This window comes from Acomys minous (assembly GCF_964271855.1).
Source record: "Acomys minous genome assembly, chromosome: 5".
NCBI classification, from domain to species: domain Eukaryota; kingdom Metazoa; phylum Chordata; class Mammalia; order Rodentia; family Muridae; genus Acomys; species Acomys minous.
The window spans coordinates 74,156,530-74,184,450 of record NC_140494.1 but is presented as its reverse complement, the minus strand read 5'-3'; the positions used below and the strand labels follow the sequence as shown (position 1 = coordinate 74,184,450).

At 38.2% G+C, this 27,921-nt stretch overlaps 1 protein-coding gene across 4 annotated transcripts in view; it reads left to right on the top strand.

Moving 5' to 3' along the window:
• The window catches only part of CNTN5 (contactin 5), a 1,112,028-nt gene that overhangs the window by 282,399 nt on the left and 801,708 nt on the right, over nt 1-27,921 (top strand). The window contains exon 1 of one of the 4 annotated variants that reach the window (XM_084782480.1): nt 7,859-7,996. The exons of the other annotated variants lie outside the window; for them this stretch is intronic. The gene's annotated coding sequence lies outside the window, so the exon portion shown is untranslated. Of the gene's footprint in view, nt 1-7,858; nt 7,997-27,921 lie in introns of those variants that run through there. 4 annotated transcript variants of the gene reach the window in all.

The following is a 27,921-nucleotide window of genomic DNA, read 5'->3' as shown; positions in this document are numbered from 1 at the left end:
GGCAGCTCTTATGGTTACGTCTGTTTTTACCACAGCTTCTTATGGCATAGTCCAGTTTTCTAATCTCATGGTGTTTGAAGATGTATATTTCCAGAGATTAATAGGTGTGGGTTCAATTATTAGGAATGGTATTTGTGATGAAAGTATTATTAAAGAAAAAAATGATCTCTATATAGGAAAGAACATGCAGTGTTTATCTTTCTGGACCTCAGTTATCTCTCTCAGAATTATTGTTTCTAGCTCTGTCCATCTACCTGTAAATTTTCTATTTTCATTTGTCTTAACAACTAAATAATATACCATTGTGTAAATGTACCTTACATTAACCAGGTGGTGGATATCTAGGTTGTTTCCATGTCATGGCTATTTAGACTACAGCAGCAAAGTTATGGATGAGCAAGTATGTCAGGAGTATGGTATAGAGTGCTTTAGATATCCAGTCAATGGTGGTAAATCTAGACCCTGTCATAGAGCTACTTGTAGCTTTTTCAGGAACTTCCACACTGATTGGTATCTTCAAGGTGGTTCTATCAGCTTTTATTCATACCAGTGATGAAGGAAACAGAAAGAGGCATAAACTCTCTGACTGTGCAAGGATATTACAAGAAGGGAGCCACCCACAACCAGTGTGAAAATTATGGTACTGAATCTGCTCAGATATTTGCCTTGTTTGTCTCAGATTTCAGAGTGTGTAAAATAAATGTTTATTGATTAAGTCAAATAACTATGATATTGTGAGAAAGACCAAACTATAGGTACTGGTTACCTCAGTACAATTCCTGTTAACTTGGTCAGTATTATCATTACCTGAAGCTTCTTGAATGATTACAAAGTCCTATGTACTGTTATGCTATGTGCAATGTCTCATTTATTTGTTAGACCAAATGTATGAGGCATAGAGTTCACATAATCTGCCTGGGGATTTGCACTTCCAGCTTCATATCTCTGAGTCTTTGTCTTAGCATTTCAAATTTAGTCACAAACCTGTTTATTCACTGAGCTGTGTCACTAAACTATAAAAGCAGCCAGGTCACATGCCCAGTGTCAAAACTAGGATTATCCTTGCCTTTTATTTCACTCTAACTGCACAAATATGTGCCTGTCAGTGGGTGTATGAGTGATATAAGGCTTAGTTTCTACTACATATTTCCAAATGAAGAAATACTTAGCCCTCTACTCACTGGAAATTAATGTAATTAGCATAATGGGATATCAAGTGTACATGCATAGAAAAAAGCAAGGGCATACAAAATTATAGCTGTTAAAGTATTCGTGTTTTCTTATGCAGGAAGTGTATAATCATAGTCACTCTTAGGTTAATGAGTGTCGCAGTCTTATTTTCCATGCCTCTACTGAAGATCAATCCATTTTATTTTCTAATAAAAGAAAAATAAGAGAGTACGAAAGTGCATAACACAGGTAATCAGTGTATATAATGTTTGTTTATTAATTTGCAGCTATGTGACAATTCCATTATAAATCCTTCAGTGTGCATGGTAAAGAGGTGGGTGGACGTTTTCTGTTAGTGGATCTCAGGCTTATCTATTTCATCATCACTGTTCCCCCAATAATGTAAGTGCCTTTCACAGTGTGCATAGACTGTAAATTGTAACCACTGCCTCAACGGTGTGGTCAACAGCCTGGCAGATGCCTCAGTCAGTAAAGTACTTGCTTGGCAAGAATGAGGACATAAGTTCAGATACCAGGGCTATGTGAAAAGCAGGATGCGGTAACTGAGTCTGTCAGCTCAACCCTAAGAAGCTCAGAGGCCCATGTGTGTGACCAAATCAACACAGTCCAGATTCAGTATGGCCCTGTCTCAAAAAAAAAAAATATGGAGAGCAACTGACAAGGCAGCAGTGCAGTGATGTCAGACTCTGGCCTGCACATGTACTGTACACACACACACACACACACACACACACACACACACACACACACACATACACACACACACACACACACACACACACACACACACACACACACACACAGGTCTGCAGTCAGTATCTAGGGTTTTTACCCCACAAGTTACCCTGTTTCAGTCTTAGAACAATCATAGACATATGTAAAAAGAAAAATTTTTTTGCATTATATTTTGACTCTCAGGGGATTATTTCATAAAAATAATTCATTAGCTGATTAAAATTTTGAATTTAAATAGTTCAAGAGATTCTCCCATATTTGGACTGTATTCCCAAAATAGAATCACACTGTCTTTTGAAAATGCATACCTTCAAGCTCCAAGGCTGGGACATGACCACAGCTCTCTCACTTTAATGCTCTTCCTCTTAACTTGAAAACTCTAATGAGTAGATATATAGGTTTAAGATAATTATCAATTTTAACTTTTTTCTTTTTTTAAATTTTATTTTATTAATTTATTCATATTAAATATCAATGGTTATCCCATCCCTTGTGTCCTCTCATTCCCATACAAATACTTCCCTTGCAATGGGGACCAGTGAACCCCTAAAGTGGCTCAGTGCGTTCCTTCATTCAAGCTGCATTCCATAGACAGACAGTCTCAGCGGGTGAGCAATACAAATTAACAAAACATGAAAGAAAATATTTTTGTAGTAAAAACTTATATTTTACCATGGCGCTCTAACAAATACACAAAATTAGTAAACTATACAGCCATTCCAAGGCAGGAAGCACTGTAAATAAATGAAACAGAGAGGTCAGTCATGGATTGGGACGACAAACTCCACCTGAAAAGATGCTTTGGACATGGACTGAACAAAAGGAAGCTTACAGGGTAAAAGTTAATGTGTGGCTATCTCTTTGTAATCATGAATTTCACTCTTTGCATTCAAACAACCATGGACCAAAGCTATCTTGGAAGGATTTGTCTGGCATGCAAGTGACCTTGTATTCAATACATAGCACAGCTAAAATTTAAAAACAAAGGGTTGAAAAGTAATTTTGTCTATTTTTCTCATCCTTATGACCTAAGCAATATAAAATGGCAATAATTTCCAAAGACACTAGGTTGCATATTATTAGTGACCTAACAATGACTTGGAGTGTAAGAGAGGATGTACAGAGTTTATGTGCAACCATTGTTCAAATTCGTACAAACAATGTATCTGTGATAAGAAGAAAGTCTGGGGATGAATCTCTGGGTATAACTAACAGTGAGGTACCCAAACCTCTCAAGACACACTCCCCAGTCCCGCTGTGGGTTTAATTTTCTATTGGTCAGATAAAAGCTGTGGTAGAGAGGTCATTGATTGCTGGGTCTTCTTTCCACCACTCTCACAGGAACCTCGGTTTGCATTCCTGGCCCACAGGACAACACCATCTTTTCCTCTTAACCTTGTTTCAGGTTTTTTGGCAGGCAATATATAATCTGACTCTGTCCTGACATTGCTATTGCTAAATTACACACAACATGTTTGAACATATGGCCCTGCTTCTCTGATCTTTTAACCTTTATTTATTTTAGATGCACCAGGGTATAATGGATCATTTGAGGGAATTGCACACTTGGAATGGCAGCAGGTCTGTGTGAGGCCATCTGGATATGGAAGAAAATGGAAGTTTCTTTCCTCCTGAAACACAAGTTGAAAGAGGGTTAAAATCAGTGTGAAATTTTAAGAATATGTTATATTAAAAAAAAAAAACAGTGTGCATTAGTTACCACTCCTGCTGTTGTGATGAATACCAACAAAAAAAAGAGAGAGAGAGAAAGAAAAGAATTATTCTGAGCCGGGTGTGGTGGCACACGCCTTTAATCCCAGCACTCGGGAGGCAGAGGCAGGCGGATCGCTGTGAGTTCGAGGCCAGCCTGGTCTACAAAGTGAGTTCAGGACAGCCAAGGCTACACAGAGAAACCCTGTCTCAAAAAACCAAAAAAAACCCAAAAAAACAAAAAAAACAAAAAAACAAAACAAAACAACAACAAAGAAATGAATTATTCTGACTCACAGTTTGGAGGCATTACTACATTTGGAGCTTGAGATACTTGGTACCATTTATTCCTTAGTCAGGATATAAAGAGCGGTGAATGGCAGTGATCAGCTCACTTTCTACTTTTCATTATGTCCAGGAGCTCATCCCATGGGCTGGTGCTATCCATAGTTGTTGTGACATTCTTACCTCTGTTAACCTAATCTGGATAATTCTTCAAAGCAATATTCAGAATTTGACTCTTATGTGATTTCTGTGTCAAGTTATCAATGAATATTAACATCACAGAAAATATTTACCTGTTGTTTAAGATTCATGAAAGGACTGATGGATGGATAGTGGCATGGGTACTCGTTAAAGCAATGGTGTATCTATGTTCTGGAGGTAAGCATTCTAGAATAATCCAGGAACTTCATATCTGTGGCCTCTCCAATTATAGAAAGTAGATCTAATGTGAGAAAAATCATTTAATTTTTCACTTACATGGGCCTGGGCGGGATCAGTGTGCCCTGGAGCCTATGGGCATGCATGGTGAGAGTGATGATGATTGGAACTGGGAGAAACTACTGTGCAATAATAGGTTGTTTTCAAACTGCCCTGCTAATTTATGTCCTTTGGGATTTAGACTCTTGTTTTTGATGAGCAGCAGTCTTCTCTCAGTAAATATTAATAATTGCTGCTTTTATTAACTAAACCCATCTATATGTGATATATAGTGTGAGATCAGTGGGCTCTGTCTCCTCTGGCCTTTGGTTTTTGTGTTTCAAGAATAGTTATGTAAAAGAAAACAAAAGCATACATGGAGAAAAACATCCTCACATATATACCCAGGAGTGCACATGGATGTGTATGCAAGTATGCATACTATCACAGCAAATGCTTTACAATTAAGGGGTGAAAAGCATCTTACAATATGAAATAATGTCAAAATAATATGTGCTAGGACTAGGACTTTCTCATTTGTTACATATGAAATTACAGAATAGTCCAGCTAGTTCAGAAAAATTACATTAAGTGTTCTACAAAGCTAAGTATAGATCACACTGTAAACCTGCCATTCTACTCCTGGGTATTTCCCGGAGACAAATAATGTATATGAGGCATGCATAAGAGTACACATAACAGGTGTGTTCATAATGGACAGAAATAGGAGAATCATAATATCTACTAAAGGCCAGTGCTTAAACAATTGAAAATACCCGGAAGCAGAATGCTGCATGATAAAACCTTGTTCCCAGAAGTATATAATATGTGATTTTTGTGTCTTCTAAATTCTTGAACAAGAATGCCATATATGGTTCAAAAATATAGAGTAGCAACCGCATGGATTTAGGAATAGACAACTGTCACTAATGGAAAAGTAAACAAAAGGAATGAAATTGTTTATTGTGAGTGAATAAATATAAATAACTGAAATTATTTCTGCTTAGAAATAGTCTATCTTGGGTAGTAAATAGTAGGAAAAAATGTTTATAATGCCTCCTATTTGCATTTTGTACATTTTCAACTCATTCTGAAGAACCAGACTGCCTCCATATTGTACTAAAAATCCATCTGACCAAAAACACAAATTAGGTTCACTTCTATGTATGATTAAACCTTTGCTTTTCAAGTGTTGGGCTATGCCTTACTTGTAACCCTAACTATAATGGTCTTTACTGCCTCTTCCAGGAAGGGCAACATTGTCTCTTTTTTTCCAAAAAAAAAATGTTTATAATCATCCTGCAACCCTATTTTCATTTCAAAGGGTTGTATGATCATCTATGACTGCCTTCTTATGACTCCCTACCTGGTTATGAGTACCTGTTGTTATAGCTACCTTATTATGCCCACTGTGCAACCTTTGTATCAGGAGGTCATTAGGGCTAACTTGTTATGCTTATGTTCTGCTCCTGTAACCCCTCCTATTTTGCTCACCAAATGCCCCATCTGCAAAGCCCTATCCTTGAGCTATAAAAGTCTTGTGATTACATCTTAAACCCCATCTTAGGCAGAGGTAAACCATGTACATGTTTGCTTTAATTAATTTGGCCATGCTGATTTGGTTCTGTCTCTTTACATCTTTGGAATAAACAATTCACTATTTTTATTCTCTCCATCACCTGGATGTGTGAGGTCAGACAAGAAAAAGGAGCTCATGCACTTCCTAGTGGCAGCATGTCTACTGATACATCTTTATTGCATAGTAATTTTGAATATTTTATGGTTTCATTGTTACCCAACTTCCAAATTCTCTATCCTAGTGCTCTGGTCACCAAGAAACATATGTTTACTCTGGGGATCACTTACCACTCCTCCCTCTGCACCTTAAATGTGGTGCTGCATCCCTGGTCCTCCAACTGACGTATCTAATACCCCTTGTGCATCTCTGTCAGGTTTTATATGTATCCAGCAGCCTGTTCTGGTTGACTAGCTACATAAACCAGTCTTTAGAACGCATGACTCTGATAGGTGGAACAGGCCCAAAATGTTCTAACTATGATCCTGTCCTTCTTCTCTCCTTCTTCTACCACATTGCTTCCTCATCACTGTGGTAGAGAAGGTCCTTGACCTCTAGATTCTAGAAGCCTTGAATAAGCAAAGTGACAGAACTGGCGATCATGGTGATCTAATATGAGAACAATCTAGTTTCAATAGAAACCAGACCATCCGTATTTCTATACTTACATGTTTTACATTCATGTTAAAAAGTTTACTTGTGCATTTAATTGATAGTGTCTTAAATAGATGACTTGCAATATACATGAGCATCAGCATTTTATAAAGTAATTTACCATATAAACAAGGAAATATATAAATTGGACATGCTTGTTAGGGTGTCAGTATAGCAACATGCCCCTCATGCCTAACTCCTCAGTCAGAAAGCAATACTGCTGCTTCTCTAATAAAGCACTGCATGAATCCTGTCTGAAAATATGCTGTTCAATATTACTAAGTTATCATTTAAGTAAAAAGTGCCAAGGAATGAAGATCACCATTTCTGTCCTCTGGACAACCAGAAGAGGGTTGTTTTGATCTTTTCATGCACTTGAGTTGTAAAATGTATAGTTAAAATATCCATCTGTGCTACTACCATATTAGATATCACAAAGGCTTACTTTGTACTTCTTGTCAAATAGACTTTGCTCCTGTCTGAGATGTTGAAATCTAACGTATATGACAATGACATGACAAATGTCATTAATAGGGAAGGGCTTTTGCCAATGTTCTGCACTGATTGAGACATTACAGCCTGGCATTCAAAGAAAAGATAGTCTGCATTTTCAATATGTCAGTTTTCTACAAGAGAGCTGTGTGGATATCCAGAAAGACCAATATGCCAAAGGAATCTAGAGAGGAACCTGTATGCTCCCAGGGTGTCTGTTTGATGGAAAAAACTAGTGGTTCTACACTGCTGAAAAAAGAATCAGGAAATAAATGTTTTCTACTGAGGATGGATGCTAGAGATTGCCTATTATTCTATGAGTTAGCTGCCTTATGCACCAGCAGGTTTATTTTATTTTATTTTATTTTATTTTATTTTATTTTATTAATTTATTCATATTACATCTCAATGGTTATCCCATCCCTTCTATCCTCCCATTCCTCCCTCCCTCCCATTTTCCCCTTACTCCCCTCCCCTATGACTGACTGAGGGGGATTCCCCCCCCTGTATATGCTCATAGGGTATCAAGTCTCTTCTTGGTAGCCTGCTATCCTTCCTCTGAGTGCTACCAGGTCTCCCAATCCAGGGGACATGGTCAAATATGAGGCACCAGAGTACGTGTGAAAGTCATACCCCACTCTCCACTCAACTGTGGAGAATGTCCTGTCCATTGACTAGATCTAGGTAGGGGTTTGAAGTTTACGACCTGTATTGTCCTTGGCTGGTGCCATAGTTTGAGTGGGACCCCTGAGCCCAAATCTACCTATCATAATTTTCTTCTTGTAGGTTTCTAGGATCCTCTGGATCCTTCAACTTTGCCATTCTCCCATGCTTCTCTCATCTAGAGTCCCAATAGGATGTCTCCCCTCTGTCCCAGTTTCCTGATGAGTGAAGATTTTCATGGGACATGCCCCTTGGGCTAGTATGCAGATATAAGTGAGTATATACCATTTAACTCTTTCTGCTTCTGGTTTAACTCACTCATTATTATCATTTCTAGATCAATCCATTTGTCCACAAATTTTGGGAATTCATTGTTTTTAATAGCTGAGTAGTATTCCATAGTGTAAATGTATCACATTTTCTTTATCCATTCTTCTACTGAGGGACACTTAGGCTGTTTTCATGATCACCAGCAAGTTTAATGAGTATTGACATACCTGAGATGGGTTATGTTGTTCCTATTCTTCCTCAATATATATTTTTTTCTTACTTGTATTTCTCCATTTACATAACAGTAACAACAATGTGTTTGAGAAGAGAAAAATCCTAATTGTGAAAAGTCAGATCTACTAAAATGGTGGTTCCTCTTATTTTTCTCCAGTGCACCTCATGTAGCTTTGGATACTTTTTCATAAAATGAGAACCACCACAATAAAAACAATAAAATATATAAATATGATACATGCAACTCATTCTCATCTGACTTCTGAGGTCTGCAATGAGTTCACAGAATGTCCCGATTCTATAAGATGAGGATGTGACTACTCCAAGCTATGTTTGAGGGAACGGTTCTTATTGTACATGTGGGGGATAGGTATCCATCTGGGAGTCCAGAGCATGGAGAGAACCCTTACCGTTCTCAGTAGGCTGAGTGTGACCAGCAGATTGGACCAGGACACAAGTGGAGACCAAGGGGCAGAGAACCAGAGCAGAAGAGAGGGCCTGGCAACAAGGCAGGGTTGTACAGGAATGAACAGCTGGGGGCAGGGAAACAAGTGAGCTGCAGAAGTCTGGGGGAGCAGGGTAGTGAGAAGAGCCTGGACGTGCTCTTCGATTCCATACCAGGTGATTCTGAGGAATCCTGGAGGCCACAATTATAGTCATTGTCTTTTCTGAGAAATATGGAAATGGCTTCTTTGATAGAGGGAAACCGGAGGGCTCCGGAATTTAGGAAAGTGGAGTTTCCGTTAGACTCGATAACGAGAAAACTTTAATCTCTTTGTCTTCAACTACTAATTTGAAGCTTGTCTGAAAGCAGGTGGTGGCTTATATGGGCTGACAAGGAAAGGGAAGTCTCTAATCTGCTTACTCATTTGGTGTTGAGCTCTCCTGCTCCTCCTGTAAGAACTCTTCTTATATTTAGCTGCCAAATATCAGCATGCGATAAAGCTGAGAGTATGTTTTCTTGACTCTGGAAAACATAGAGTTAGCTGTCACGTCCTTTTGAGAAATAGGCAATCCTCCTCAGCACTTTTTTTTTCCCTCAAAAGATATTCTGGGTTCTGTGACTAAGACTGAGATCTTTAGATAATTTTCTTTCAAATGTCAACTAATATAATCCCCCAGTAAAAGAGTTTTGTGACAAAAGAGGATCTTGGAAATTGGGCACCAAAGAACGTCATAAAAAAAATCACATCACCCAATAGTTCTCATGCAAGAGATTTATTGAGAAGAGAGAGACAACAAATGGCTGCTTCTGAGTGGTTTAAAGGCTATGAAGGCTTGACCATGATAGTGGGTTCTATAGTGGCTACGGAGTGTACTATAGGGAAAATATTAGAGATTGGGGGGGCAGGGTGTTGGTGCTGAGTCATTGAAGGCAGGTAGAAAGCTGGTTCTGGAATGTGGGTGGTTCTTAGTTGACCACATCCATGGTCTTCTATGTTAACATGGTTTTTTCCTCAGTACTTACCAGAGCACACACATGTATTCTGCATGTGTGTGTACTGCATGTACACTGCAATTTTTTGCCCATAGAATAGATGCTTCATGGGCCAGTACTTGTGTTCTGTTTCAACAGAATACTTTCAAATATGCAACAGAAGAGTTATTGACAATTAGTGATAAGAGGGAGAATCAGTTTTCCCCAGCAATGAGCCCTCTAATTGGTTATCCAGTACCAACCGGTAAGCCCTAAAGCCATATACACTCAGGCAAAAGTAAAGCGACTCAACAGGTTTTATGTATATATTTGTTTGGTTGGTTGTGTAGCTATATATCACAATAATATTTTTTAAAAGAGGCCATAGGCTTGAGAAGGAGTAGGAGGGGAAACACTGAGGAAGTTTAAAAAAGTAGAAAGAAATCGAGAAATGGTGTGATTATTTTAACATAAAATAATATACATAAATATTTTTTTAAATTCCAATAATGACAAATGTTTTTGCACATTAGATTAAATGATTCTAACAAGGAAACATGGGGTCTGGTAGCTGTCATTGTTGTTGTTTTATAGACAAGTTCGAGCAAATGCATTTCTAAAACTCAAAAAGTTATGGAACAGTGTGTATCAAGTTGATCATGAGGGTGAAAGTTTCCTGAGCAACCAGTGTATGATGAATAGTCATTAACTAGAAATCAATGTATATGGTATTCTGTGATTTATAGGTAAGAAAAATAACAGAGAGCAGATCATATATTAAAATCACCCACATTTCCATCTTTTTGTGAGGACATTAGCTGTCCCTCCTACCATGGATAACTTTTCTCAAAATCAACATGCATCACTTACAAAGATCAGAGAAATGATTTTTATTTTCAAACACTTTTCAGGAAGAAGTCTATTCCTGCTTCTAACAACCTTCTTTAATAATTTTAGGGTAATTAGCATTTGACAAATATAATATTGCTTTTTAATGTATAAAATGGAATCACATTTGATGAATCTTCATGAGAACACATAACAATAGAATCCTGTTTAGTCAGCCATATTAATGGAATTATTACTGAAGTAAATGAGTCCTCTTATTTGGTGGGATTTGATTCAGGACATAATTAGATTCTTTATTTGGTATTAAATTAAGTTTCTATTTTTAAAGACTGTCTTACCTCCACATTTGAAAATATGAAAGTATGATTAGATCAGTGAGAGGCAGGAAACTTTAAGATTGCCAACTGCAATAGAAGGAAATAAAGTCAATCTACCTTACCAAGGCCTGAGCTGACCACCAAACCAGAGCCTTGTGCAGGCCCAGCAGCACTCTATCTCTGAGTTTCAGCCCTAATATTTGTGCCGTACCTTATATATTTTTAAATTTTATTTTATTAATTTATTCATATTACATCTCAATGGTTATCCCATCCTTGTATCCTCCCATTCCTCCCTCCCTTCCATTTTCCCCTTACTCCTCTCCTCTATGTCTGTGACTGAGGGGGACCTCCTCCCCCTGTGTATGCTCATAGGGTATCAAGTCTCTTCTTGGTAGCCTGCTATCCTTCCTCTGAGTGCCACCAGGTCTTCCCATCCAGGGGACATGGTCAAATATGAGGCACCAGAGTACGTATGAAAGTCATACCCCACTCTCCACTTGGAGAATGTCCTATCCGTTGGCTAGATCTGGGTAGGGGTTTGAAGTTTACCGCCTGTATTGTCCTTGGCTGGTGCCATAGTTTGAGGGGGACCCCTGGGCCCAAATCTGCCTATCATAATGTTCTTCTTGTACTTTTCTAGGACCCTTGTTTATTTCATTTATTTGCTTACTGTATGTGTTTTTGTATTGTCATGTGGATATAATGGACTATTTACTAGAGTCAATTTATGGCTGGGCCACAAGTGTCTTTATTCACTGTGCTATTGTGTTTGCCCTAATTTAATTTAGTATGAAACAATGCAATTTAATAACTAAGTAAAAAATATTTTTATCTTAATTGTAAATATCAAAAGACAACTCACATCATGAAAGAATTTATCCTAAGTTGCTTACCTGGCCACTGATGGAAGTGTCATTTGAACTTGGAGATGCCCATTCTATTCAGTGATCTTGCTGTATCTCATCCTGTATTCACTCACTTATTCTTTTATAAAAACTGTTATCTTCTCATCTTTCTCTCCTACTCAGTAGAGTCCCCTGGGAATATCTGGAGCCCAAAAGGTGTTAGCAACTGACAGAGCTGAACAATTAGCTATTATCTTCCTAACTGTAGTTAAACCTGTTCACACAAAAAGCTGGCCAAGCTTGAAAGCGTACGATCCACAGACACACACATGCAGGGATACAGACAGCAGAAAAGATAGGGCACAGAGAATTACATCCTGGGACCTGCGAACTTCCACCATGAACAGAGCAGTAGGTCACAGCCTCCTTTTGAAAGTAGCTGTCCCTGTAACTTCATTGTAGTCCCTGCATTGTCTCCACAGGAACTGACAAGTGTTAGGTGTCTTTATCACATGTCTGGAAAACTGTTAAGATATAAAGAACATACCTAGTCCCCATACTAGGGTCATGACTCAGGCTCACAGTTTCCAGAGTTCATCACCCACGGAGTTCCAGCCAACCCATCCCAAGCCGTGTCAGAAGTGTCAAAAGCAGGCAAACTGGTTTGTCTCTTACCCTGCAGCTTACCCCAAAAGGTAATTTCTGGGACTACTGAAGTGAGGTCTGTGTGCTCCCTATTTTTCAGCTGCAGAAATGGTTATCGGACCCTGTGTGGCACTTTATTCTGTGCTCTTGGAAACTGAGCACAGAGAAGAAATTCCAATTCTGAAAGAAAGTAGAAGATAAATGGGTAGGAGTTACTGACACACAGATGTCTGCATTCTCATAGGCCAACAGTATTCACTTCTCAACTCTATGACCTTTTCAGGTGTGCCAGCGTGTGTACATACCTGTGGTTCACAAAGAGCCACAGTGTCAGCTGGGTAACTGGTAGTTCCTATTGCATTTCTCCCTCTCTCTCTCTCTCTCTCTCTCTCTCTCTCTCTCTCTCTCACACACACACACACACACAGACATTTATATTATTACACATATATACAATGAATTACCTATAGTAAGAAGAACCATGAAACAATCAGGAATTATATAAATGTTACATTCACAGTGTTTTGGCTATTTGTATTAGGCAGCCTTGAAGAAAACATCCCTCTTATCTTGATATGTCTAAAATTTTGAATGTAAATCAGTATCTATCATATCTCATCATCAACTTAAGACCTTCTCAAGCTAGACTTAAAAAAATCTTAAATCCTAAACATCTAAGCTTAATTATAAAACTAAATCATCTAGTCTTCAACCGCTTCAGACACTTAAGAAGGAGTAAATTTAATTACCTGAGTATAGAGGGAATGCGACTGCATCTCTCACGAATCACAACTGCCTATCTGTGCGTCTCCCAGGTTAGAGTTCCATGCTAACATAGTAGGGTTGTCTATGCCAGCTGTGAACTTGGAGACAACTCCCAGATGTGGCTCCATAGCTATTTTCAGCCTAGGCCCGCAGTTCTCTGGAATATCCTTTGGAAAAGAGATGCAGATCACCATGGTCCCACAGTACTAATACTGAGCACAGCCATGAAGATGTCAATGTGTAGATACAGCTGAGCACCTGGCCCAGTCAGAGTTTCCAATGCTCTGAAAAAGCAGAGAGAATAAAAGAACAAAGGAAGGAATATTCTTTTTAAAATTTGCAACTTAAGAGGGCTTAGACCACAGTTAGCTGTAACAGTGCTTCAGGATGGAATTTAGACTATCATCCAGTATTAAAGGATTGTGGGCACCATTCCCCTAATGGTGGCCAGGAAGCAAAGAGGGAGTTGCCTGTACTAAAGAGTGCAGGCATTGATTGATCTTTTTAAAACTACATTTTTTGTGCCTCTTTAATGACTCTACTTCCCTTCCAACCCACCTACCGTAGACAGAAGGGAAAGAAGGTGAATAGGGACAGAAGTTTGCCCTTTTTAGATTCGATTCCTCAGGACAATTCCACTATTCTTTGTCAGGATTCCAGAAGACCCATTTAACAGCAAACCAGAAATTCAGCACAGTTGACTGCAACCACAGCAGGCAGAACCTGGAACCTCAAAGCATTCTTTGCATCATTTCTTTCTAGGAGCAAATCAGAGCAACAAACAACCAAGCCATGTGAAGTGATGCAAAAGCCAAAAGGCCAAGCCTCTGTTTGGGGGCTCATATTTACCTCCTCTCCGAGTCCCATAAACATACCATGACGTTTATCAGCTGGCAGAGACCATGTCCACTCACAAGTCTGTTTCCAGTGGACAAACATTACATGCCATCACACAAGTCTGTTTCACATTCCACAGGTACAGCTGAGCTTGTAGCATTTGGGAGCAAAACAAAAACATTTTTACATAAGCTACAGAAGAGTATCTGTTCTCTATAATCTTTCAGTTTCCTGGACTATTAAATAATAAAACTCATATTCAGGGCAGGCTTTTCCCACTTGTTTAAACATCTCTGGAAGTTACACCACATATACCCATGGGTGTTTTCAGCCCAGTAGGGTCCTGTTCTTCACTGGACCATCAGCCTGTGAAACTGCACCTGTAAGAGAATGACATAGCATACATCTCCCTTGAACCTTGGCATATCATCCATCACAGGAAAAATAGTCCCTTCCATAAAGTCTCATAATAATTGACTGACAAGAGGTATCATGCACCCACCTCAACAGCATTATTTAAGGTTGGTTTGATCATAGCATTAATATTCCATGTTAGATAACATCATTTTCAGTTTGACTGGGATTCAAATTTTATACATCTTAAGTCCTTTTTGTTTAGAATTCCGTTTCTACTCTCTCTACTTTCATTTTATTATCTGTAGACAAGAGGAGCCGTGATACAACTCAAGGTTTAGATGAATATACCCCAAGATAAAATATCACACAGAAGTCTTCCATCCTACTGAATGTTGTAACACAACACAACTCAGTACAGCATTGTAAGACAAGTGGCCAAGACTTGTGGTCCCAACTGTTTGGGAAGCTAAAGTCAACTTGTAGGATAAGAGCACTCATGGACTACACAGAATGGGGTCAAAATTGCCCTGAGAAATTTGTCAAGAACCTGTCTCAAATTTAAAATTTGAAAAATGTGCCTGGGGATGTAGGTTAGTGCTTTAATGCTTGCCTCACATGTATACAGACCTGAGTTTCATCTAACACATTTTTTTTCTTTTTAGAAGTAGGAAATTTCACCAAAAATTTTACATAGGCTTTCTTGATAACAAGTCCATGGAATCTTAGGGTTGCTTTGAGTAAAATCAATATTTTTATCTATATATGTGGAATAATATAAATGTATATGTAAACATTTTAAACTTTAAAAAATTAATGTTAATATTCAGCCTTTCCATCCATGAAAAATAGTGCCTTTTTATGTAATTTCATCTTATTTTATTTATTTTTAGTTTTAATTTATTTGAGATATGATCTCTTCTTGCAGTCCAGGCTGGCTTAGAGCATCCTGTGTAGGCCAGATAAACATTGAATGCAAAGTAATCCTTCTGCCTATTTTAGTGCCTGGGTTGTATCCATGAGCTTCTAGGCATGGTTTTGATTTATTTATATTTTGTTTCATTAGGCATTATATAATGCTTCCATAGAATTAGATCTACGGATTTTTGTTAGGTGGCAGTGGCACACGCTTTTGATTGGAGACAGAGGCAGGTTGATCTCTGTTACTACAAGGTCAGCCTGGAATACAGAAGGAGCTCCTGTACAGCAAGCTTTACAGAGAGAAACGGAGTCTCTCTCTCTCTCTCTCTCTCTCTCTCTCTCTCTCTCTCTCTCTCTCTCTCTCTCTCTGTCATGCACACATACACACACATACACGTACATACACATATATACACACACATACACACATACAAGCACACACACTAAGTAAATAAAAAATAAAAATAAATTAAATAAATAAACAAAAATCCATAGATCTAATTCCATGGAAGCATTATATAATGCCTAATGAAACATTTGTGGATTAAGAAACATTTAATCAATTGTAAAGTAAATATAGAAATGACATAAATCTGTAAGAAGAAAGTAACACCTATATTTGACTCAGCTTTTACTATCATGTGCAGCATTTTGAAAAGCAATGTTACAATGATCTTGCTTATTCTGTGTTAGGACTGAGGTGCTGGGCTGCACAAGGGCTGAGTACAGCTTTCTAATAACCCAAAGCATAACTGAGTCCTTGCAACATGAAGTAAGAGGGCACTTAATGGATTTTATAAAATGTTTCGTAAGAATTAGCATAAATTCATCTTTCTTGGTCATAGTTTACTGATCAAGGCAAATTCCATGGCCATGTTCTACACCAGTGGGACAAAGAAATTAGGCAGGAACAGATAGGATCGAAGATCTGTGAACGAATGACAAGCTCCATCACATTGCATTTTATCTGGGTTTTGTTTTAAAAGACTTATGTACTGATGAGCAGTGGTGGCATATGCCTTTAATCCCAGCACTGGAGAAGATGAGGCAGACACATCTTTGAGAATGAGGCTAGCCTGGTTTACAGAAAGAGTTCCAGGACAGCCAGAACTACACAAAGAAACTGTGTCTAAAAAGACAAAAAAAATTTATTTTATAAAGATTTGCTTATTTTTTATTTTATGAGTATGTTGCCTGAATGTATTCTGTGCCTTCAGAGGCCATAAGGAGATGTCTGATCACCTGCACTGGAAATACAGATGGTTGGAAGGCCCCTTATGGGTGCTGAGAACTGAACTGAGTCCTTTGAAGTAGCTTAATTGCTCAGTCGTATTTTAGCTCAAACCCCATGTCAGATATATTCCATCTGTATTCTTTCTTTGAAAAACACAAAGAAAATATTTTTGCTCATGTGTCTGAAAAAGTAAATGAAATTATAATTATAAAATGTGTTAAGTATAATATAAGACATTTTGTAAATTTTCAGTTTATTGTGTTATCTTTTAAAAATCCATAGTTTGTTTTTTATTTTGTTGTTTGGGATTTTTTGTTTGTTTTTAGTATTTTAATGTATATAATGTGCATGTGAAAGGATAGGTGAAATTGAAATAACAGTGGATAACATTTATGAATGGTGCAATGTTCATAAAATAGTTTGTGTGATTTCAATTAATGAGGTAATTGTGTTTCTTTCTTAATTAGATGACTTTAAATAAATTAGATTGCTTATTTTCAAAGCTCAGACATGTTGGTGTGTCATATTAACCTCCTGAAGCATCACAACTTACAGCACTAATAAATGTTTCTTTTCACTCAGATTCTCTAGTGATTATAGCATTCACATCAAATGCTAACTTCCAAACATATCTGAGGTACATTAAGCATATTTTCCTCACTGAAGTACACACAGTATTGTTTAGTGCCTCTTTGCTGAAGGAAAGACAGGCCCTCATCTGGATTCTCACAGAAGGACTAGAAGAATTGATTGAGCACACAAATGTGCATAAGACCTAGCTGCTCTTTTTCAGTCACTTCAGTCCAGTGTACAAGCACTATTCAACAGAATGTGACACCCTCAGTAGCATCAACCCTGTTAAATCAAAGACTAGGTAAAAAGACTCATTCAAGCTTAAACATTATTCTGCAAACATTTTAAAAAAACAAGCTACTTTCATTTTTCACATGATTTTAAATGTTTGGTCATAATAGTGGCTTCTTTCAAAAGAGAGAACATTTACGAGATGCTGAGGTAGCCCTGAGCAAGAGCTAGTGGGCCAGTAGGGAGGTGGAAAGGAGGGCATTTTGACCGCTAAAAGTTTTTCACTTTAGGATCCGCAGTTGAGAACTGGGCAAAGGGCTCAGTCATTAAGTGCCTGTCTAGCCACGGAAGCATAAGAATTTGACTTCAGATCTCATGAAAACTATGCTATGGTAATAGACATCTGTAAGTCTAACACTGGAGAGATAGGACAAGCAGCTCCTCTAAGCTTACTGGTCAGTTTGCCTAACAAATCCGTGAGCTCTGAGTTTGTTGAAAGACTCTGTCTCAAAACATAAAAACAGAAACAAAACCAAAAACACTAAGGAGAAAGACCTAAAAGTGTTATTGAAAAGGTCAAAGTGGCCAGCTAATGTGATAAATTATACATGTTAAATAAAGTACTCAGAAAGCTGATTAATGATTTTTAAGGGTAAAAACCAAACTCAGATTTACTACTTGGGAGACATTTCATTTGATTAGGTGAAAAGACTGGAAGTTTAAATGAAGATGGAAGAAGAGGCCAAAGTATTTTCAATTAACAAGGAAAGAGGGAGGGAGGGAGGGAGGGAGAGACAGAGACAGAGACAGAGAAAGAGAAACAGAGACACAGAGACCTAATAAGTTCTGTGCCAATCACCCTGCCTTCATTTTGCTTTCCAACCTTACAATTTAGAGTTTGCCATTGTGTAATATTTCTGAATAATCCATCCTCCAATCTTTCATCTTTAGAATGTGCCAATGTATCTTTTTCATAACGTCGTCATGTGGATTTAAGAATGGACATTGTATTCTCATTCCTACTATAGTAGAATAATCTATCACTAAACAAAAGCTAACATTTTACATCAGAATCATGCTACTAGAAACTAACATTTAAAAAAAAACAACAAAAACAACCTGTCCCTAGACTGTGGTCTGCATTGTTGGACCCATTGCCTCATGGAACCTATTGAGAAAAGGAAGAGAATGTTTGAGTTATTTAGAGGTAGTCCAGAATCACAACCGTAGATGTATAAGTCACCTTATCTCTCATCTTTCCACTCCAAGTACTCTAGTATCCTAATAAATGTCCTTCTGTGTCCAAATTGATCATTACCCAAGACTTAGCTCTGATGCTGTCTCTAGATTATTGAAATCCATTGTGAAATAGTACCTGATTCTTTTTTTTTTTTTTTTTTTTTAGTTTTTGTTTTTTTGTTTGTTTGTTTGTTTTGTTTTTTTTTTGGGGGGGTACTATTTTATTTATTTATTTTTTTCCTCCTTTATTAATTTATTCTTGTTACATCTCAATGGTTATCCCATCCCTTGTATCCTCCCATTCTTCCCTCCCTCCCAATTTCCCCTTATTCCCCTCCCCTATGACTGTTCCTGAAGGGGATTACCTCCCCCTCTATATGATCATAGGGTATCAAGTCTCTTCTTGGTAACCTGCTGTCCTTCCTCTGATTGCCACCAGGTCTCCCCCTCCAGGGGACATGGTCAAAGGTGAGGCACCAGAGTATGTGAGAAATTAATATCCCACTCTCCACTCTACTGTGGAGAGTGTTCTGTTCATTGGCTAGATCTGGGTAGGGGCTTAAGGTTTACCTCCTATATTGTCCTTGGCTGGTGCCTTAGTTTGAGCGGGACCCCTGTGCCCAAATCTGCCTATCATAATGTTCTACTTGTAGGCTTCTAGGACCCTCTGGGTCCTTCTACTTTGCCTTTCTCCCATGATTCTCTCATCTAGAGTCCCACTAGAATGTCCTCTCCTTTGTCGCAGTTTCCTGGTAAGTGAAGGCTTTCGTGGGACATGCCCGTTGGGCTAATATGCAGATATAAGTGAGTATATACCATTTGAGTCTTTCTGCTTCTGGCTTAACTCACTCATTATGATCATGATTCTTAAGAATGCACCTGTTGCCAATTCTTGGTGTTTCCAGTAGGCAGGCTCTTTGTCTCTGTCTCTCTTCTCCCCCCTCTGTGTGTGTGTTTCTCTTTCTCTCTCTCTCTCTCTCTCTCTCTCTCTCTCTCTCTCTCTCTCTCTCTCTCTCTCTTGTGTGTGTGTGTCTGTATATCTATCTGTGTCTCTCAGTGCTTGGATAAATATATTATGCATTTTTAAAGACAGTTCAATAAATGTACCAAAATGTACTTGAAATAGAAATGAAAGGGAAAAAAAGAAATAGAAATAGCAGAACAACCAATGGCAAGATAATGACAAGGCAGACTATCCTCCTTCTATTCATGGGAATTCATCAGGTATATTTTCCATAGTCTTTTCTTTCAGAGTACGAGAGAGGGAAATAGTAGTAGAGAAAGTTACAGTAATAGTGTTATCATCTTGAAGTTTTTAAGGAAAAACTCTGAGACCCCCCAATCCCATTCAACATTGCCATTAGCAAACCTTTCACCAGACGCCTGTGTCCTTCATTCAGTGCAAAGGAGAACAGCTGGAAACCTGAGTGAGGTGATAGCTTGCACACAGTGAACTCACATGTTTTTTTTTCTATTTCCTAATCCCCTCTGTGGGAACAGTTGCTCCTAGACTCCTGACCAGGATTTCAGTTTTTACAAATGGTTTTACACCTGGTGAGTAATTTCATATCTCTTTGTTCTCTGTTCAGCCTTCACATGCTTTGTCCCTGCCCAGTACATTTGGTTAGAAACACAGAGAAGGAAACACTTTATTTTAATGTTCAATAAGTTTACAATTCTTGAAATTGAATCCTGCCTTGCAAATTTGGGCAATCATTGCACCTTAATGCCAGAGGCATCTTAGACACCAAGAAAGGTCTCCATTGACACGAAGATGAAATAGCAGAGATACAGAAGGGAAAACTTCCTCTTTTCTCCTTAAAGAAGATAAATAGTTACAATTAAAACTAACCTCTGCATTCAGGACCTCACACCTGCCTGAGGCCTGAAATACCGTCTGTAGCCATACTTGTTTTCAATTCCCTATGATGTTACCACGGGGCACTGGCCTCTCTACACTCACAGAAAGCAGGCAGTAATTAGAAGTGAGTGACAAGATGCTTTTCATCTTTGACTAAGAAATATTTTCTGTGTCAAAATATCTCACCAGAGGAATAATTTTCACTGTGTGCTTTTCAGGTCCTGGATGCATTTTGCATAATAATAGACAGGCGGAACTAGCTTCGGAGTGTTGCTTAGTGACAAATAGCAGATTCCTTGGCTTGGCTGATAAAAGTGTCTGGATGCTGTCATATTGTAATATCAATATCGATAGATAATCCCTATCAAAAGGTGGGATATTTATACACTGGAGAAATAATTTGTTTGCGATACAATAAAACCAAAGATATTAAAATGCTTTATGGCATAATGTTTCTAAAGCTTTAAAATTACCTGAGGAGATTGAATCACCCAATGCCAAAATGCTTTTTGAGGATTTAAGCACCTGAAATTTTAAGCACAGTGAGCAGAGAAACAGCCAGGGCAGTGCAGCTGCTGTGTGATAGAGCTTGCCTTGTCATACAGAACATGGGCTTCTCTCCTCTCAGACCACTCTCCTCTCAGAACAATTTATAGTTATGCTAGGTGACTTCATAGGACATATACAAAACAATAAGTAGTGAAGTTTAGATGGTTTGAAACCTTTCGAAAATGAAACACACACACACACACACACACACACACACACACACACACAAATTTAATTGTAGGCTTGCCTAGCATGAGATTCTATAAACATAGGAAGTTCAGTTATAAAATTGGAGTTAACATTGTTGAGAGATTGGTTTACACTATTTATTTCTAGTGTTGGGAGAAGATTGTATAGGGTTTCAGTTAGCATATAGCTGTCCTATGTAATTGTAGATGAAAGGAAAGAGTTATTACCTGGAGTTCTAAGCTTGAGTCACAATTTTGTGTATGTGTGTGTGTGTGTGTGTGTGTGTGTGTATGTGTGTGTGTGTGAAGGCACACACATTTATATTTTTATTTTGCTTTTCTATTTAAGAGACAAAGAACATGAAGTTAGGTGAGTATGGACTGGAGAAGATCTTGTAAAAGTTGGGAGAGAGAAAACAGGATGATGATCAACTATATTGAACAAATTTCTCAAGAAATAAATCAAAACACAAGGAATACATTGTATTGTATTGTACATATATTATATAAAATTCTCAAATAATTAATAAAATATCACAGTTTCAAGGAAAACAATAAGATTTCAAAATACCTATTGGTATAACACTGGCATCAAAAACCAGTGAATTTGACAAGAAATTATCTTGATTGTTAGAGTCCACTTTTCTGCATGCCTCTGTTACCTGCTGAGGGAAGACTGCAGGAGGCCATTTTAGGTTCTGTTCCACAGCAATTCTTCAAGGGATTGTGATGGCACCAAAATAGTTGACAAATCTGAGATGACAATGATATTGTGCAAATCATATGAGCTGAAAACTAATTAGGTTTGTTGTCATTCCATTTTATTATTCCCAATGTCCCTTGTATCAATCAATTCAGAGTAATTGTAACAACTTCATTTTTATTGGGTCATTCTAGCATACTCTTGAGGATGCTGCAGGGGGGACTCTCAGCCTAAAGAAAAAGAAAAAAACACATATATCTGTATTAATTTTAAATGCTCACTGTTATTCTAACTATCAAATGATTTTGAGAACATAAGGCTTATCTCCAATTCCCCAAACAGTCAAATTTAATAAATGCTCACATGCTTTTGTTTGATTTATTGTATTAAATGAGTTAATAATTAATCTATGCTTATATTATGCCAGGCATAGTCTGTGTGAAAGACTTTACAAGTATAAGTTTCAAACGTGCTGATTTTTGTTATTCTCAATGAAATGAGTTCTTGTGACATAAAATAACCTGGCTGTTATATTCTTTCCATGTGATATGAGATCTCAAATTAAGAATTGTATTAGGGTAAAGAGGCAAAAAAAAAAAAAAAGACAGAAAAACCCCTCAGTTATTAAGGCAATTTCAGTGAGGGTCAGAAATTCAACTCACAAAATAACTGAGGCTGGAAGGATGTTCAGCACTGGTGTGGGCCTCCATGAAAACACTGACATGTGAGAGAGGAAGTGGTTCTCAGGCATAGGATTTCTACTAGCATAGGATTTTTTTTTGCTGAGATTGCATCACCTCTTTCAGATACCCCTGGGAGTTAGGTTCCTGCCTTCCCATAGAGTCTCCAAATAGAGACACCCCCTTCCTTGCAGGAGTTGTTTCAGAAAGCACAAGTCTGGAATAAAGACAAACACTGGGTCTTAAATGGACCAAGGTGAGGATGAGATTTAGAAATCCTTCAGAAAAACAGGCAATCTATATTGAAGTTATTCTGCAGTATGCTGTAAGGAAAGGAAATGCCAAGGACTGATGCAGGAAAGGGCCTGACTAGTGTCCACTCAAGCTAAGGTAACATGAGTGTCATGGCCAATCTCATAGCAGTACAGAAATCCTGAGATCTGCTTTGTATTGACTTAGTTGCACTGGATTCCTAATCATCACTAGGAGTTTTCTGCTTACCTGCAGAACAAAGGAGCATTTCACAATTGCATGCTCTCTCAAATTATGCTGCAATTGTAAATCCCTCTCAGTTAATATTTTTATTTGTCAGGCACATATGAATGTACATATCCCAAGAACATCTTAGTTAATGCCTTGATAAGTTATCTCAAAACACAGTTGAGAAAATTGGAGATTTTTCTATGAAAACTTAAGCAGTATAAGTTGAGTGAAAATTTTAGCTTTCTCAGAATCCCAGAGCCCACTGTTCTTTTCCCATTTTACAAAATTTATGAGTTCATTTATTCACAAGATTTTTATTGAGTATCTCTATCTGCCAGGAAAAATGTTTATTGACTATTTCTATCTGCCAGGAAATGTTTTAGGCTGTAGAATGGCATTGGTGAGGGAGAGAAATAAGATTCCTCATAGAGGAGGGAGAGGGTGGAGTCCTAGCTCTCTTCTTTGCCTTTTATCAGAGTGTGGCTCCTACATGGTGTACAGCAAGCTCTCTGCAGTGATTTCTGCCTGTCAGTAAGCCTAAATGTAACAGAGACAATCTACCATACCCTGTAATTTTCTAACCCCAAACTTCCAACAGCACTTTTTTCTTTATAACTTGACTATTTCAGGTATTTAATACAATGGTATAAATCCATTCACACAGCTATTGGGTTAAAATTGAAATGCAATCATAAATGTGTGTGTGTGTGTGTATGTGTGTGTGTGTGTGTGTGTGTGTGTGTGTGAAACAGAGAGAGAGAGAGAGAGAGAGAGAGAGAGAGAGAGAGAGAGAAGTGGGAGAGGGAAAGAGAGAGGGAGAGCTAATCTTTGACTGTTTCTACAGTAATTTTAAAAGCAGAATACTGAGAACGTTTAGTGGAAGGCAGGAAGAAACCAACCTGAACATAATCTATTTTGAATATTAACCTCACTCTTCACTCTTCCTTCTCAAACTAGTGCACTTCAGTGCTAGACTTTCTTAGCATCTAAGTGATAGAAAGTGTAATTTTTGTTTATTATATAAATCTGAAATGTTCTCACTTGCTTAAGCAAATGCAGCAAGACCTTGGTAAATGCCTTCAGATTCTCTGCTTCCTCCGGCAGAGTTATATCCCAGCTGCATCCTCAGGGCAGCCATGCCCACATACCCCCTGGTGTTATCTGTCTTCAATGCACTTTGTATTTCCCACTTCATAGCGTATCTCATAAATGTAGCTAATTATTTAAATACATCTATTGAAATTGTATTTCCTCATAGATTTTTTAACTCCAAAGAGGAACACTGTTTCATTGAACTAGAGTCTTTCACTATGTCATACTACTCAAGATTCCATAACAATTTAACAAGAATATCAAGCAGGAGTGCAGGCTTTTAATGCAAAAGTCTTTTCTGTGCATTAGATTCAAGCTAGGAATGTGGTCTTGTAACTGGAATCCAGGGCCGGCGATGTGACTTTGGGCATTCTAGCAAGCCAGGTCCAGCTACGCCCCCAAGGAAAGAAAACAAACGTAATCATGAAAAGTCAGGAAAGAAATCTTTAGAAATGCAATTTGAGAAAAATAATATTAAGCATTTAGGCTCTTCTTCAATGACAGAAGGCCACGGATAGGGGAGTGCATTGTGTGAACCATTCTATGAGATGACAGAATAGAAATTGTGTTCCCTTTGGGTAATTTTTAAAAGCTTTGTCCACATATCCCCCAGGATGAGAAACTTTGTTCCTTGTTGTGATGTGTTGTAATGTGACACCATGGAGCTGAAATTCTGCCTCCCTAAGGAGTCCAGGATGGGTTCTTTGAACTATAACAACTGTCCTAATTTGACCACGACCTTCCCTTGCTTTGGCAGAGACAACATAACAGCAAATGACTTGCACAACAGCTCCTGCTTACCTCCTAAGACTGAATATTGACTAATAGAACCTGCCTTCATTTCCTTGGTAAGAATTAGATGCCAGGAAACTGTATACACATGCTACATACTAAGCCTTGACATTTAAATGACAGTTAAAGATTTGATTAGTAGAAAAATAGGCAGACTGGAATCCTTGGATCACCTTTGTAATTGGCACACTGTACATATCAGAGATTTCTCTTGGTGTTTCAGCAAGGACGTGTGTGTGTGTGTGTGTGTGTGTGTGTATGTATGTATAGTTGAGGCTTGAGGACAATACTGAGTGCCTTACTCAATAAGCCTTCCCCTTAGTTTTTGAGATAGAGCCTATCATTGAACCCACAGCTCTTTGATTAGGATGATTGACCAGTGAGACCCAAAGTCTTTACATCTCCACCTTCCCGGTCTTGGGATTACAGGTGCACAGTGCTATACCTGACATTTACGGAGGATCTGGGGATCTAAACTCATATCATCAGCTTGTATGAAGATAGCTTACTCTCTAAACCAGCTCCCCAGCTCTGAAGAAATATTTGTTGGATGGAAAGACTGGTTGATGGGAGATCACTCTCTCCCTGGGAACCAAAGTTCAAATGTCGGGGGAAGATGTGCTCATAGACATTTGACATCTCTTAATAAGACAGAAGTGCACATGGGAATGTATAAGAACCTAATGGGAGGGTAAAATCTCTAGGAAGCTAAGATGTCAGCACTGGTCTTGCACGTTATCTGAACAACAGAACTACAGCTTTTGCTGAATGACCTACAGGCAGTTCTATGGACCCCAAAACTGCAGTGTTTGTGTTTCCCAGGTGAGAGGAGAGCCCACTGTGAGAAATAAGCAGGTCCAACCTCAGTTCACCATGCTAATCCCAGGAAAATTCCCCAAGTTCCCACCAGGGCAAAGGCTCAGCCTCTAGCCACCCTTATACTTTCACTATCATGGGAGGATATCTTCCAGGCAATGGGGTGCACAGCTCCAACTTTGGGTCTCCTGATTCCTGAGATCAATGTAAACAACCCCAGTTGCTGCTCCAAAGCATAACACTTCTCCCTAAAGAGAGAGGCCTGACCTTTGAGCTCAAAGGTTTTTCAAAATGGGCTGCCCCCAGCCCAGTGATCATAATGCCTGAGAATTATCTGGGCAGCTGGAGCTCTTTCATCTCAGGGCAGAAAGCTGGCATGACTCTGGGACTTACCATGGCCAGAGAAGGGCCCCCAGGCTCTTGAGGAGCCTAGTCAGTCCTGAGGATCATACATCTGAAGAGAGTCACAGGCAGTTCTCTGATAACCACCCATCAATTGGAGACCATACTCACCAACCCAAAGAAGGATCTTACAAGAATATACAGCCTTCTGGGCAGGGATCTTCCTACACCCCCAAGAACTCCAGAAGGAACCAGAAACTACCACACAATGCCAGAGACAACTAGATGGCTAAAGGCCAGCTTAAAATAAAATTAGCAAACACCAGTGTAATATGGTATTTCCAGAACCCAGTTATCTAATGGCAAGCAGCCCTAGATATTATAACACAACTGAAACACAAGAAAGTGACATTAATGCTATGCTAATGAAAAAGATAATGGTCTTGAAAAGGGAAAGCCTTAAAGAAATAGAGTAGATAGAGTCCTTAAAAGAGGAAATGAATAAATCACTCAAAGAAATAGGAAAATATAAATAGTTGAATAAGATCAATAAAACAGTTCAAGATATGAAGATGGAAATAGAAACAATAAAGAAAACACAAGTTGATGAATTCCTAGAGATGGAAAACTCTGAGAAGAAAGCAGGAACTACAGAGGTAAGCATCTCCAATAGAAAACAAGAAATGGAGGAAAGAATCTCAGCATAGAAGATACAGTTGAAGAAAGAAACTTATCCATCAAAGAAAATGTTAAACCTAAAAAATTCCTGACACAAAACATTCAAGAAATGAAGGCCACCATGAAAAGATGGAACATAAGAATATTAGGAAGAGAAGGAAGAGACGATTCCTCACTCCAAAGCCCAGAAAACATTTTAAACAAAATCATAGAAGAAAATTTCCCCAATCTAAAAAAAGAGATTCCTATTACCATACAAGAGACATACAGAATGTCAAATAGATTGTGCTAGAAAAGAAAATCTTCCCATCACATAATAATCAAAATATTAAGTGTACAGGACAAAGAAAAATATTAAAAGCAGCAAGGAAAAATGCCAAATAACATATAATGGCAAACCTATCAGAATCATACCTGACTTCTCAGTAGAAAAAATAAAAGCCAGAAGAGCCTATGCAGATGTCTTGCAAACCCTAAAATACCACATATTCTATACCTAGTAAAACTTTCAGTCACCAGAGATGGAGAAAACAAGATATTCCAAAAGAGAAGCAAATACATACAATACCTATGCATAAACTCAACCCTACAGAAGATACTAGGAAAACTCCCACCAGAGCAGTGTAACTACATGCTAGCCCCCCCAAAAAAAACCCACACAGGATATAAATAACTTCACTAGAGCAAAACCAAAAGAAGACAAGCACACAAACACACTACCACAACCACATCACACTAAAGGGAACTAGCAGCCACTGGTGGTTAGTGTCTCTCAACAACAATGATTTCAACTCTCCAGTGAAAACACACAGATGAACAGAATTGATGTATAAGCAGGACCCATTATTCTGCTGCATGCAAGAAACACACTTCTGTCACAAAGATAGACATTACCTAAGAGTAAAGGTCTGTAAAAAAAGGTTTTCCAAGCAAACTGAACCAAGAAGCAAGTTGGAACAGCCATTCTAATATCTAATAGAATAGACATTCAACTAAAATTAATCAAAAGAGATAGGGAAGGACACTTCGTAGTCATCAAAGAAAAAATCCACCAAGATGACATCCCAATTCTGAATATCTATATCCCAAATAAAAGAGCAATCATGTTTGTAAAAGATAAAAACATTAATGAAGCTTAAACCACACATCAATCCCCATACATTAATACTGGATGACTTCAATACTCCAATCTCACCAAAGAATAGGTAAACAAAACAAAAAAGAAACAGAGGAATAATGACACTAACAGATGTTATGAATCAAATGGATCTAACAGACAT